The sequence below is a fragment of the Haliotis rufescens genome, unplaced genomic scaffold, assembly GCF_023055435.1.
Source record: "Haliotis rufescens isolate VD_foot unplaced genomic scaffold, xgHalRufe1.0.p SCAF_9, whole genome shotgun sequence".
Taxonomy (NCBI): Eukaryota; Metazoa; Mollusca; class Gastropoda; order Lepetellida; family Haliotidae; genus Haliotis; species Haliotis rufescens.
The window spans coordinates 33,225,948-33,241,423 of record NW_025964383.1 but is presented as its reverse complement, the minus strand read 5'-3'; the positions used below and the strand labels follow the sequence as shown (position 1 = coordinate 33,241,423).

The following is a 15,476-nucleotide window of genomic DNA, read 5'->3' as shown; positions in this document are numbered from 1 at the left end:
TGTTCAAAAACCGTAAAAAAGTGTCACTTGTCGTCACTCCTTCGTTCCTAGACAGTGACTGTTGTTTTCAGATTGTTCGGTTAAACCGGAAAATGTGAATTCTGAAAAACGTTTGTAGTCCGTAAAATACTTATAGAAGTAATGTAAAGAGACTTCTCCATTCTGTGTAATATGTGAAGCATGCTTTTCCCGAGAAAATGGAAGATGCAAACTGCTGGGAAAGCTAGTGGAAAACCTTTCTAGTATACAATACTTGTCCTGAAATCAGAGATCATCGCGCTTAATGTTATTGGATGAAACCTGTGCTTGTTAAAGCAGTTGTTGAAATTTGCTGATCTTGCAAAAAAAACCTTCTTAACATCTCTTGTCATACGAGAATCATTAATCACGTACGATCAAATCTCTTTGATCATGTATTCAGCATTAGTCTCACCAATAACATTTGCACTTTATTCAATAATATGGTTTTCTGATTAAGTCAAGGGTCTCGTTACCCTCACAATAACGTGGAGCAAACCTTTGGCTCGGGGAACCGCGGGGACAAAATGATTTAGATTCTATTGTTCGGCAAGGGGTGTGTGACACAGTGTTTTCTGTAAGAAAACGCTTTCTGTGTATTCCTCTCGGGCACAGAGGACAGCTGGTTAGCCTAGTGGTAAAAGCGTTGGCTCCTTACGGTGAAGCCAGGGTTCGATTCCCAACATAGGTGCCACTCACTCACTTACTATTCGACCTGTGAAGATCCGGGGTAGAATAGGTCTTCAGCAACCCATGCTTGCCGTAAAAGGTGACTTTGCTTGTCCTTAGAGGCGACTAACGGGATCGGGTGGTCAGACTCGCTGACTTGGTTGATGCATGGCATCGTATCCCAATAACGTTGATCGATGCTCATGATGTCAATCCCTGGATTGTTTGGTCCAGATTCGATTACTTGCAGACCGCCTTCATAAAGCTGGAATATTGCTGGGTGCGGCGTTAAACAACAAACACACAAACACTTACTATTCCCGTATTTTGTTTTTGAAATAGGATAAAGTGCAAAATGTATTAGTACTGTCTTCTTTCGAAGGTTCTTATCGCGAATTCGTTTTTAATCGAGATGTCGGCTTCAAAGCCTAAATCTCGATCTCACTGATCAGCATTGTTGATCTCATTTGTAAAAGTTAAAGTGTGCATGTTTACATGTGCCGATGTGAATGTGCGTGCGTGCGTTCTGATCGGGTTTCTGTCTGCTCGTAATGTCAAAATTTATATTGACAATAGAAACCTAATTGAGTTATAATAACAAGCGACATTCCGTTGGAAACAGGTTTGTTTCGAAATTATTATTCCAACGATTAAACACTGAGCACAAAGTAGAGTACTGAAGGTGTTTTAAGACCCTTGTTGAGAAATCTTGTACTCGAACACCACCGTTACCATCAAGCTGTAACACTACGGTAAATCATTGTGTTTTTTTATGGAATGAGGTCTTAAGATTTTCTCCTTTTGTACTTTTATAGTCTGAATTTTAACACGGCGCATTTTCAAAAGAATCTCATAAATGCACAAACAGGGAACAATGGGGGTTGCATTTTGTTGCTGAAATGTCAAAATGATAAATTTCGTGTCGTTTTCCAGTCCTTTGAAAAGAGATTCACACAGAATAGAATGCAAAACATTTACAAACATGGGGTCAGATGTCAGGCCGTTGTCGGGTCAGAGGTCGCCCCCTTAAAGAGGCGATGACAGCGAATTCGCAATAAATAGATCGAGTATTAGAGTCCTCCGTCGTGATTTCTGGTGTTAATCCAGCGTGCTGGGCAATTAATCAAGTCGAGGGAGATTGCCAAGGATGAAAAAGTCAGGGACCGCGACATTGGGTCACAAAGTCACCCATTTAGTGTGTTTTATCCGAATTACCCGCATATTAACGCGTTGTTTATAACGAAGCAACGTCAACGATGCGCAATCCACGCACGATTAGAACCTGCAAGTGGCTTCACGTCTCGTGGACTTAACGTGAGATGACGAGAAGATGAGATATTTGCCGTCAGTTTATGACAAGGCCTCAACACAACCCCGCCGTCGCTACACGTACCAAATCACAGCCAGCAATTCCCCCCATAGCTACCAGCCAATTCGACGACAGGTTTTGTTATTTTAATAAGTTTCTTTCGCTCCAAGTAGGTGATGGGTATTTTCCCAAGTTTAATCATTGCGAATATGGATACGTCTTAATCATGGATCCTTCTGAGAGAAGATTTTATACCCTTTCATATCTGTAATGTGCGCACTCGTAGATTTAAGATGCAATAAAAATAGAGGAATACCGAGCAATTTTCCTCCGGTCATATCGTAATGCCCGTTAACAATAGGCGATGAGGTCAAGACAAAAATGTGCTTCACAACAACTTCGCTCTCGAAGTTTTAACATGTTTTAAACCTGGTTTTTATTTCTTAAACCATCGTATTATCGCTGCAGCATGAAAGTGCTTTTAGTTTAATAATTTGGAAATTAAATTTGGACCACTTCCCTTCTGACTAGGCTCTTTAAGACAAATTAAAGTGATAGGGAATACTCACACGTCCTGTATCGAAGCGTGTTTGGGCTTTTTTTGTCCTTGACTGAGAAAGCAAGATGATAAAATATCGCGTAACGCAGAATCTCAAAGATCTGCAGTACAATAGAATCAGACTCGATGATATTTACCAATAGGTCGTAACTTATTATTCAGTTTTATATTAATGAACTAAGCGATATTGCAAATATGTTTTAGAAGTTATGACATTCCTTCTTTTGATTCCACAAATAGTAAAATTGAGTCTTTCACTGGAGACAGTTTCATGTGTTCATGTTATCGAGCTGGACTTTATGAGGCCCGGGGCTTTCGTCAAATATATAATAGTTTCAATCAGGAATTGGATAGAAGGGCAATACTTTTATGATATCATCCTTTACAATTTCCTCACATCGTACGTGTCTTTATATCACATACATAACAGTTGTAGCGTACAAGAGTGGATAAATTGTGAGTATTTGATGGTGATGCGTGTTTTGTTACAGGAATGTTCCCAAATCGATTCTGAATCATACACCGTGTTTGCTTACATTCATATTGTTTCTACCCAATGTCATAAGGTCAGGACCCTTGAAGATCCGGGGTAGAATAGATCTTCAACAACCAATGCTTGCCGTAAAAGACGACTTTGCTTGTCGTAAGAGGCGACTAACGGGATCCGGTGGCAGGCTCGCTGACTTGGTTGAAGCATGTCATCGATCCCAATTGCGTGGATCAATGCTCATGATATCAATCATTGGATTGTCTGGTCCAGTCTCGATTATTTACATATAGCTTGAATATTGCTGAGTGCGGTGTTAAACAACAAACATAATACGGTCAGTCTCAATTCGATGAGAAGAGTTGCGTCTCTTTGGCGCACCAGAATCCAATAATCGAGGGTTCGAATCCCAAATCAACCCTAATAATTCTTGATTTATCAGCACCATACCAGAGCTCTTGGATTTCACCAAAGTGATAAACGTCGACCATACCTTAACTATTGTGTCGACTCGTCGTGGTATAACTGAAATATTGCTCAAAGCGGCGTTAAACCAAACTCACTCACTGATTCAAACGTTGAGCTTCAATTGCAGGACATAAGGATGGTATCATCATCTTCCTTGATTTGTTAAAAATACATTTATGTCAATACTCTCTGTATTTAGAGCTATTCATTGTTAATCCTAAATCATTAATGACATTTTTTTACCATACCCAAGTCTGTTTTGTCTTGTGTTTCATTCCTTCAGATAAATCTATATTTCCATCATGTAATACATCACATTCATTACCTGTCGTGTAACAATTGACTATTTGCCATGTTTTTGCAAACAAATATTAGATTATGTTTTTTTAGCAATAATTGCAATTTTATTAATGCACGCAAAAAGCAGATCAAGCCGCCCCTCTGTCGTATCGCTGACACACGCACACCAAGCCCTGCTCGCGACTTTGAAACAATCAAATATTTGTCGCCTTCAGTTTCCGTGCTGCGTAACGATCTAGTCAATGATACGGGCGCATTTACGAACATCCCCATCTCGTCCTGAGCAGCGCCTTCATCAGACCCGACAAGCAGGATGAGGCTGTGAGGATCGTGAATGATGCGGGTCGTATTTGATTTACTGGTTGAGAGTGTAGTTTTCTGCAAGTTTACCAATGCATTTTGCGTTAAGAGCTTTTGTGATTGATTGGGTAAAATATGTAAGTGTTGCGCGTGCTGCACGTGCTGCGCGTGCTTCACAAGGCGAAGGCTCTGGCAGGTGGTCGCAGTTCGTCGGTACTTCAAAGGTCAAGCCAGTATGCACGCGTTTCACGTTTTCTATCCCACAGGAATCTTTGGGTAAGAGTGAACATTGCGAGTCAAACGTGATTGAACGTTGTCTTGTCACATAAATCGGACTACGAACAATCCTAACATGTTGGTGATGTTGAAACACATTTTACGTACTTTTTATCTTCAAACAATTTCATCATGTTACTTAGCCAAACAATTTGTGACCTTGATCTACATCCACGATGAAACCGCTTCCGGAAGGTCGGGGGTTCGATCCCCGGCTGCGTCATACCAAAAGACGTTAAAAGATGGTACTTGTTGTTACCCTGTCTGGCGCTCGGCATTAACGGGCTAAAACAAGGAGTGGTCGGTTCGGAGCCAGTTTACTGTGTCTGAGTGGGGTATTCGTGTTAAACTGCGGCATGGTATATCAGTAGGCTAGCACTATAAATCGGCATCAGTCCGGACAAGTACAAGCAGCCACACACACACACAAACACACACACACACACACACACACACACACACACGTGCATGCGTGTCGCTATATAAGTGCAATAATCTTGGACGCGACCTTATACCCCATTTGTAAGAGGCGACAGACGGGATCTGGTGGTCAGGCTCTCAGACCTGAATGATGCATGTCATCGTATCCCAATTGCGTCGATCTATGCTCGTGATGCCAATCACTGGATTGTCAGGTCCCGACTCGATTATGTACAGACCGCCGTTATATAGCTGGAATATTGCGGAGTTAAACAACAAACAAGCGGTAAATGTATCAGCTGAGAAGAATATCTAGTCCCACACTTCCGTTTTGCAAAACATTGTTCTCGATGAAACCGCTTTTCACAACCGTCAAATTCCAAAGTACTTGCGCCGAGTTCCAGCTCAAGTAACTAACACATCAACTCTCCCTTGCCAGCACGTCAACTTCAATCAAGTACAAGTAAATATATAAGTATAATTTTACTTACATACGCGGTAGCGGTTCGTGAATAAACTGACAGGTAAACACAGCTCCGAGACAGGTGTGAAGAGCATCGCTCGAGAGGTATTTCGCAGGTACCGTTACACAGGTGTCGCCAGTGAAAAGGTGTTAGATGATGAACAATGTTGTTTGTTTCATGAAATCGTCACATTGAAATCCCATTTCTTTATCTTACGAACAAATAATGTCCGCACTATGCGAAATATTAATATATATTTTTATACTAATTTCATAAGGCCCTCCTGAAAGCAAGCGCTCCTAATCCAACTGCAACTTCGGATGTCGTTTACAACGAATAGCCGGTTAATACGAATAGTCGGTTATAACGAACCTTATTCTAGTATTGCATTATAAGTAAGGAATTATATTGTTTTTGTGAATATCGAACTGACGGGGACCTGGGCACTTAAACCCAAGTTAAACCTTTTCCGTTGGGAACCGAACTGATTCAACGCTCACAATATCGATCACTGGATTGTCTGGTCCAGACTCAACACTTAACAGGATGACGTCATATAGCTGGAATAATGTTAAGTACGGCGTAAAACAACACAAGCAAACGCACAAGCATGGCTATCAGAACTGGAATATACACGGAGTTGACAGATTAACTCTACAGTCATCGCCACCTGCTGATTAATTAACGAAGATAACTGCATGTGTGCTAATACTTATAACGGAAAACAAGCCATTCCGTGGATAGGAGGGTACCATTCTGGAAGCAGATGTACCGTAAGTCCCCATGGCCCCTTGTTTGGTGGCCTCACTTTGGTGATCACTAGCCAATTTGTAGTATGTGTTGCTCCGAATGGTCACATTTTTATGGTAAAATACTAGTTTTAAATCTACACTGTGATAATCTAGTGCTTTTACTGCCCTCGTCGACAGATTTTATAGTTTATGATAATGCATTATTTCTGTACAACTTGATATTGTCACGATATGGCTGAAATACTGCCGATTTTGACTATAAATCTAAACTCATTCACACTCCGCCGATAAGGAATATTACCAACAGTAATGACAAAAATTACAAAGTGTGTTTTTTTTAAAGAAGTATCCGTTTAGCGATAAACATCATCATTGGGCTTTGATCACTGAAGGAGTATCCAAGCCTCGCAATACAGTGGTCGCGATTCAGTAAACCGGTTCAGGGTCACATATAGTTTACCAAAATCACTCCAACGCAACGCATATATCCATAAACCTTGAAATTCAAATCTATTTTAATGAAGCTGACCAAAATGCAAATTCCATAATATCACAGATTGAACGTGTAACGCAGCTGTAGTTTTGTTCCCGTCATTGTCAGGAATCATCCAGCATCATTGTCGTATGCAACACTTGACGGGAATCCCGGAAGGGAGTAACGGAACCTAACTGACAACGATACATTTCAACTGATTATTTACAATACACGACTCCATCTTCTCCGCATCATGCAGCAGGAATGAAACAAATATTTGGTACCACATGGCCCTTTCGTATATATCATTGACTGACATTCCCCTGGAAACAGCTATATGCTTATTTCACCATGTCGTTGGGGTTGGAGTGGCTATTTATGTGTTTTTATTTGCTGGGAGAGCACCTGTCGCGAGACTTTCCATTCTTTGTCAGATATAGCATGATCAGGGACTGCGATTGCTGAACGTGTTTCGTCGGGACATACAAAAACCGTTAGGCGTTCTTGTAAAGTATTAGCTGTGTCAGTTTGTATACAAAAGAAGAATCGTTTGAAACACGGTTCTCTCGTGCGAATTGACGGTCTTCAACGAAATCCTGTTATATGATGACTTTGAGTTTTTTGTTGACATTCGCATTAAACTTTTTATACATGGGCACTACAGAAAGCCATTTTGGTTTTACATTTCAGCCCGTGCTTACATAAATACAACTAAGAATGCATAAATGTTTTATACTTCATTTATTTCCCATCATATAAAAGGTCAATACTGAAACATATCCTCAACGGGACTTTTTTATGATTTGTATTCCGATGTTTCGTTAGATGAAGGATTTCGGATTTCGTCGTTCATACAACCCTGGCATATTTCTTGGAACGTTTCACGTCGAACATTTGATCTCCTTTTTGTGGACGAAAAACGCAATTAATTCATCTGGGTTTTTTACCTCATAAATTATCTTCTTTTTCTCACTTATTCCAGATTAATTCCGATACATGGATTTTTAAGACTGTTGTTTTTAGCTAATTCGTCTAATACCAGACAAAATCTATAGTGTTGATTTCAAAAGCCTTTATATTTTATTCCATAAGCCTCGCGTGTCAGAATATTTTTTCACACCTACCAGATTAAACCTGCCATAGTCTTCATACTCAGTGAGTTTCCCCTCGCACAAGTTAGTTTCCAAACGACGCTAAGAATATTTATTTAAGATTAGGTAGCAAGCGTAAATATATTTGTTGGAAGGCGCTATAATGAGATTACATCATCGCAGTCATGATAGGCAGTGCTGAAATGTACACTTGAGTGACAAGTGTAATTATGTTGACACAGGCACGTGACAGGCGAGAGTCTCGAAGTTTACATTTCGTAACCGCACTAATCATATATGCATTAGCAGTCCCCAGTAAAACAGTCAAAGCAAGTAATTAAGGGTGGACTTTGCTGATTTCTTTTATTGTTACGCGACCAGCAGTGAAGGGAAAACATTTATAAGTAGCGTCAGGTGTTAATGACTTAAAGACCTATCATCGGTTGTCAATTTCCCCGTGTTGGGCCATTGTCGGTTTTGTCGTGGTGGGGCTTAGGTACATAATATCTAAACAGTGTGATAACTTGACAGTTTGTGACATGAGAAACGAATGTAACACTATGCAATTAAACATCAATTTCATCTGATTACTCATCCGAAACTTGCTTGTGTGTTATCACCAAAACCCAATTTCGTTTTTTTTTAAATACCAACTTTAAAATAAGATAGATAAATCAACAATATAGAATGATATTTTTCGTTTTAACTGTTTTTATGTTAATAATATCAATCACATTTTAAATTTTATTTCTTCTGAAAGTCTGAACTGAATACGGACCGAACCGGGAAATCACCCAGACACCTTTTGTATTGACTTGCACTTCTCACCAGCATGACCTGTAACATCATGGAATATGCATGTTTCACGAGTGCTATTCACGTGGCTCTTGGTATGACGTGATCTTCAGAAACGAATTGGATATTCAAAAACGATTTTGAAACTTCGCAAATGAGTGGGTTCTCCACATCGTGTAAAGCATCTATTTTCTGTAATTGCACGACCCTGAACCCGCGGATAGAATTGCTTGATATTAGATTTTAGCGAGAATGGATTGATTTTCAATCTTTTCCCACCATAGTTAAAAGGATTCCATCGGATTACTTTTTTGGCATTAATTACTTTCGATTGGCCAATTGTCCATCGTATACCTTATGGCGTTCAGCAAAAAATGAATGTTTCTATCGCGTGCGATTTCGATTAAGAACCGCACTACCTCCATCCACAGACGAGGCAAAAGGGGGTACTGGGCAACGAATGGGGAGATGCGGGGAAGGAGGGGTGGGGGTAGACTTAAACATTTAACGGTGTGCGTCGTCGGAGCGACAGACTAATCTGGTCTTTACCAGTATGAAATATTCAAAACTTTTTATTCAAATTAAATTCTTCATATTTGTAAATACACGACTATCGACCTGAAGCCTGGGGGTCGGAAAAGGGCCATGTGGCAGACTTTGTGTAAACTCGGGGAGAAGATATAGCAGCGAATTCGAGTCCACATAGGTGAGGGGATTAAGCACAGGGCGAACGTCAAGCGCAGAGATCACGTTATTTGGGGGGCATTGCATGTCATAGGATGTATTTATTCAAGATACTCTCCTCGAGAGCTCTGAGTGGCACAGATTAGTTGACAGTATCGAATGCCGCGGCAACAGGGCACAATTTAGGCAGAGGTGTGTTCAATGTGAGAAGATGGCCCTGAACTATCACTGAACCTTAAACCTTGAACCTCAACAATCCGGACACTGCTATTCCGGCTGATACAATTGGGTATAGTTGGTTCGGTTGTTGTAAACCCCCTCTATCTGGAAGGGAAAATAGATACGTCCTGTTTAACCAGGTGAAGTGAGGTGAAAATGGGTTTAACGTCGCGTCCAAGATTATTGCGACGTGCATGCACGTGTGTGTGTTTGTGGCTGCTTGTACTTTTCAGGACTGATGCAGATTAATAGTTCTAGCTCACTGAGATACCATGCCGCAGTTTAACATAAATATCACACTCAGACACAGTATCTTGACTCCGAGCCGACCAGTCCTTGTTTTAGCTCCTTAATGCCGAGCGCCAGACAGGGTAACAACAAGTACCATCTTTTATCGTCTTTTGGTATGACGCGACCGGGGATCGAAGCCCGGACCTTCTGCTCTCCGGGCGGACGCTCTACCACTAGACCAAGGAGGCGGTCCCTGTTTAATCAATGTACGTTATATTTGTTTCATGTCAACAAAGCGACATAGTCATAACCAGCTCTGCGTCACTGCCAAACTACGTGTTCTACAAAGGCAATTAAGCTTGTCGTAAGAAGTGACTAACGGGATCGGGTGGTCAGGCTCGCTGACTTGGTTGATGCATGTCATCGTATCCAAATTGCGTAGATCGATGCTCATGATGTCAGTCACTGGATGTCTGGTCCACATTCGATTATTTACAATCCGCAGTCACTTAGCAGGAATACTGCTAAATGCGGCGTTAAGCAATAAACAAACAAACAAATCCTCCTGACCACAAATGTAGCATTGCTCCCGCCAACAAACCCTGACCCAAACCACCAACCCCAAAAGACCAAAGGACGATGACACACAGACATACGGATAAGCAAGTGGTTATTAGTAGACAAAGCTCCACTCTGTCCTGAATGCTTGAAATCTAAGAATGATGGAACCACTGACAAAACGGTGTCTGGTGTTTCACTGTTCCTCCGGAGATCAGGAGTGGATATTACGGAACACACAAGCCCGGGATTGGTAGTTACTGCTACTTCCAGATGCTATGGCAGTGCTGTAGACTCATCAGTGTAGCAACTATATGGAGACCTTTGCTGTGTTGGTCGTAGTCGTTTAACATAGCGGCGCTGAATACGTCTTCAAAGCATTGATTGACATTTGAAAGTTGGTAGAACACGAACCCTAGATGCCTATGTGTGAAACAACTTGTTCAGTACTCAATCTGTCTTCATAGTTAATGTTTCTAATTGTAAAAGAAAAGAAAATATCCTATAAGTGAATTTAACAGTGGTAGGCGTCTATTAGCAATTTTCAAAATTGTTATCCTTGATAGTTTCCCGTCTTCTGAGTCAATGCTACTTCTGTAAAACGACAACAAGCGTGTGATATCGGTAGGCGTCTATTAGCAATTTGAGAAAGTGTTATCCAATAAAGGTTCTTGTCTTCATAATCAATGTTACTTCTGTTAAAGAAAGACAAACAGTAGAAAGGCGTCTCTATTTCCATCGAGTCTTCTCAAAGCAACGGGGCTGCTTGTGTACAGTATCACAATACCCACCATGCAGAAGACGTATCAGAACAGCGCGATCATGGTGCTCGAGAACCTTCAGAATAGCGTCAAGGCAAAGAAGGCGATATGCTTGTTGACCAAGTGCCAGAATTGATACCATGGCACTTGTTGACACGACTGAGAGGGCAGAAGGGACCGTGTCCCCTCTCTGTGGCTCACTGCAGTCTCTGAAACCAAATCCCAAGTCGAGTCAGTGCTTTGAGCTCTCATCGGCAGATGCCTGGGGGAAGAACCCGTGATCTGTCCACGGAGTATTTAGGTTCTCCGATATCTATTCTTTACCTCACGTTTTTATTTTAAATTATATTCCTCCTTCGCTTGCGTCATGCTCCGAAAGCATTTTAGATATTTGTTTTTAGCTTAGGCAAATATGCCCGACTCTTCGGTGTTTGAACAGCGATCGTCAAGTTGGTTCGCTGAGGTTATTGTTAAGTAAACATACTATAAGCATTAGAGGTTGCAATACCGGCCCCACACCCGTTGTTTAAAGACTATGGTATGGGTAATAAGAAAGAGAATCTACCCCATTTGACTGAGAATATGCTGGGCACAGAATATTGTTTACTTCCAGCGGCTACACCAGTTGAGCCGACCGCAGAGGAAGGTATGCACTCGTCGGCCCCTGGCGGGTACACAGATAGGGTTACAGCTACTCTAGGGGTGGGGGAAGCGAGGGGGACGCAGGCGTCTGTTATCACTTTCATCATACACCGTAAGAATCCGGTGTGTATCGTCCGTGACTTAAGTGGTCATATGTACACTGCCGGGACATAGCAGGAACTTAGCAATATATACACTCTTGGGTCAATTAGAATCACTTTCAGTACAAGGGGCATTCTTTTGTCGTTTACAGGCAATACAGCATGTTCTTTTGTTTAGACATAAACACAATTTAATGGAGGTTTTTATTCAATATTTTGTTTTTCTTGTATGGGTATTGGTAATTTTCAATTCTTATCATTGCGCACTGCTCTTGTACTATTTGATTGTTTCATGATTAAATGACGACGGTGGTATGCTCTGCGACATGCATTAGTTAATGGTGATTTGATTTATGATTGTTATGGTAGTGGTGGAGTGGATTAATTGACCCGGAGGCGATAATTCCGCCTTGAGCTCCTTAAAGACATTCCAAGTAAACATGGAATGGTAAAATTGAAGAAACGGTCGTTAAATATTTAAATATTGACGATGTTGACATCTAATGTTCGAGAATACCCTGCTGGTGAAATAAATGACCCCTCGGTCTCTACCACGACGCTATGTATTCGCGCCGTGGTGACATTTTTATGACCAGCGGAGTACAAACAAACGTTCCATTATCGCGAACACTTCGCGGAACGGTCGCGATCAAAGGGGCGTGTGTTTTGTGCAGTAGTGTAGTTGGAATTTGGCTCTTCAACGGACGCCATCGTTAAAATTAATCGTCCAATGGTACATTTTAACACTTGTCATACTTGGCGAGTGATGGACGCCAATGGGGGGTCCGATGTAACATCATTAATGTGCTGTAGCATCTCTTACGAAAGCGAAATGCTTTATATCTTCGTATATTGCTGCGTGGTTCACGAAACAGACGTTTCACTTGTATGACTTCATCGTAAGGTATCTCATCACAACCTTTCATAACTTACGCCTTTCGCTGTGCATTTAGGTAGATTGTATGTGTTGGAGTTACACTACTGTTCAAAATAAACGTTCCCTTGAATGCGACGAGTACGCGATCGCTGAGACTTGTTTTGACCAGTAGTGCAAACACAAATTTCCCAACTCCGCGAACGGGGGCACACAACTGGCGCTGCGGTAGCGATGTTGGGCTGTTTGTTTTGACTAGTAGTGTACCTCGCCATTTTATATGGCTTAGGTCTTGGATGAAGGATCCGGTCTGTTCACAGCAAACTGTACATATTCAACGTCATGTTTTTCAAAGTGGTGCGCCCATTTGTACTCAAACTTAGGAGTCATGGTGAAATTCAAGTGAACATGACTGACTCATTTATATCTGCAGCATGCGTCTACCTCAGTAGCACATTAATTGCTGGTTACAAGAGGGGAATGACATTGGTCACGTGATATGTATGTTGATGCTAACTTAAGTGCATCCTGCATCTCGGGAAATATAAACGTGAGCTATGTTAACAGTACACAATTATTTTTGTTTCTGAAGACATATTTGAAAACAAAACATTTCTTTACAAGATTTGTCTACACAGTCCTGTTAAATCGAAGTGGTACTGATTAGTGGAATTATGGACTTGGCTTATCCGTATCGGTATATCTTCTGTTGGCTTCACTAATACTGAATGTCATTATGTGTGATGCGATGTTGAAATGTCTGTCTGGTGGACCGTCAGGTGAAGTGACGTGAGAAGGCGTTTTTGTTTCACGTTAGATGCTGTGTCTGAGTCATATCAGTCAGCGGTGTGATGAGTGAGTGAGTGAGTATGGTTTTACGCCGCTTTTAGCAATATTCCAGCAATATCCCGGCGGGGGACACCGGAAATGGGCTTCACACATTGTACCCATGTTGGTAATCGAGCCCGGGTCTTCGGCGTGACGAGCGAACGCTTTAACCACAAGGCTACCCGACCAGCGGTGTGATGAATTATTTCCCCAAATGCTAAATGGCACAGCTTTCAACAAACCTGACTTCACGTATAACATTGATAGCTTTTAGGTCTCAAGACCTTTACAGGCGTTTTAAATTAATGAACAACATGATCTTGGATTGAATATTATTATGTACTTGCTGAAATGTTTACAAATGTAATTTTGTTTTGAATTGTTCTTATCGTGTCTGTATCGATGATTTTTTATCGACTTCTTTTTTTAAATCGTCTTATTGTATTTTAACGACATTACAATTTCACGTTTACCCTACAAAACCACACGTCCTTACAGTTTTTTGTGGGTGATCCATTCATTCATTGACAGGACAGAATGAAATACGCCAAAAGCTTTTCAGCACCTGTCCTACAAAAGAAAAACATCTTCTGTATAGTGGCTTTAAATTACCCCAGACAAAAACCTCATTACCGACTAAGCGTGTCTACTCACTTAAAGTAATCTATTTCAGTCCTTGTGTTCATTTCATATGTCAGTAAACCGTTGACGAGCGCAACGATGTTAATATCACTGCCAGAGACAGGTGCCCGTTGCTTGGTAACCTGATATACATCAAAACATGTACATTAAATTGCATTTTTCAATTTAAAAGACACTTTGAGTCAGACATGGAAATGGGGTCTTTGTATGAGAATGAATTCCAATTGAAATGGGTTGAATTCTCTTCTCAAAGTTTTTCTGTATTGAAATGTTCTTTTCCTTTTCTCAGTTGATGCGAAGTTTCAACTTTTGTAATTTACTCGAGATTATATCAGTGAATCTTTAATGGCACGTTTTGTAAGTTAACCTTTCTACTGTCAACATATATTTTTCAGATGACAGCATAAATAAGTTATTATTTTCAATATATCGAAATGGCGAATTGAAACAAAGAATCTCGTCTTGACGTTTTAACAACATTTAGTTGACATTCTGAGCACTGTATTTTAATTTTTTGTCATCGTTATCCATAAAGAATCTAATGAAGTATTTTATTCTATTTTCAGAATGGATTACTTTTATAATAATAAAGGATTTTCCACAAAGGTAAGCTTGATTCTGTTCCAAATTACAATTGTACAGCGTGCTACTACAATCATTACACAACGCAGTGTGTATGAAGCCGTACAACCTATATCATATGGAAGACTAAATGTATAACATTTCTAAGACTAAAGCATATAGCATATAGAAATATATTGCCTTAAAAAAAAGTACAATGTATAAATCTTCATACGTTTATGTGTATACAGATTCCTCTGTAAAGCATTTGAAAGACTAGGGCCTATAGTAAATAGAAGGCTAAGTGTGCAGCATATAAAGTTCACGTACTAGAAAGTAAAGAATATAAAAGACTTTAAAATACAGCGCCAACAACGTATATAGCATGCATAAGACAACAATGAATAGAGACTTGGGCGTATGGCATTTGTAAGACTACAATGTATGGTACATGTAAGACTAAATCTTTTTATCACATGGAATCATTTGCGAGCATTGTTCGGCGCCGTTACGGTGTCAGTGCAGGGAACGTGATAGTATCGGGAGACACCAAGCCCTGTACCGGGGGAGGGGAGATACAATCTGGGGCAGGCCACGGCTCCGATCACCCTTACCTGGCAGTTTTACGTTGTGTGCTATTGTTAATGGATGAGTGAGTGAGTGAGTGAGTGAGTGAGTGGGCTACTATTGGTTTCACACATTATACCCATTATATGAGGGGAAGCGTGTTATATTATTATTATTATCATCATCATCATCATCATCATCATCATCATCATTATTATTATTATCATCATCATCATCATCATCATCATCATCATCATCATCATCATCATCATCATTAGTAGTAGTAGTAGTAGTAGTAGTAGTAGTAGTAGTAGTAGTAGTATTATAGCTGACGAAAGCTATAGTATTGCTTATTGAAGTCATTTTCATAAATTCCGCTTCTCCATGTGGTCATACTGATATGTGTAGCTACCTAACCCATCAGC

The 15,476-nt window shown here is 40.6% G+C and overlaps 1 long non-coding RNA gene across 6 annotated transcripts in view; it reads left to right on the top strand.

The window, feature by feature from the left end:
• Positions 1 to 15,476, top strand: part of LOC124111161 — a 224,247-nt gene that overhangs the window by 131,561 nt on the left and 77,210 nt on the right. For all 6 annotated transcript variants that reach the window (XR_006857391.2, XR_006857393.2, XR_006857394.2 and 3 more), the window contains one exon: positions 14,490 to 14,529. This is a non-coding gene — a long non-coding RNA (uncharacterized LOC124111161). The remainder of the gene's footprint in view (positions 1 to 14,489; positions 14,530 to 15,476) is intronic.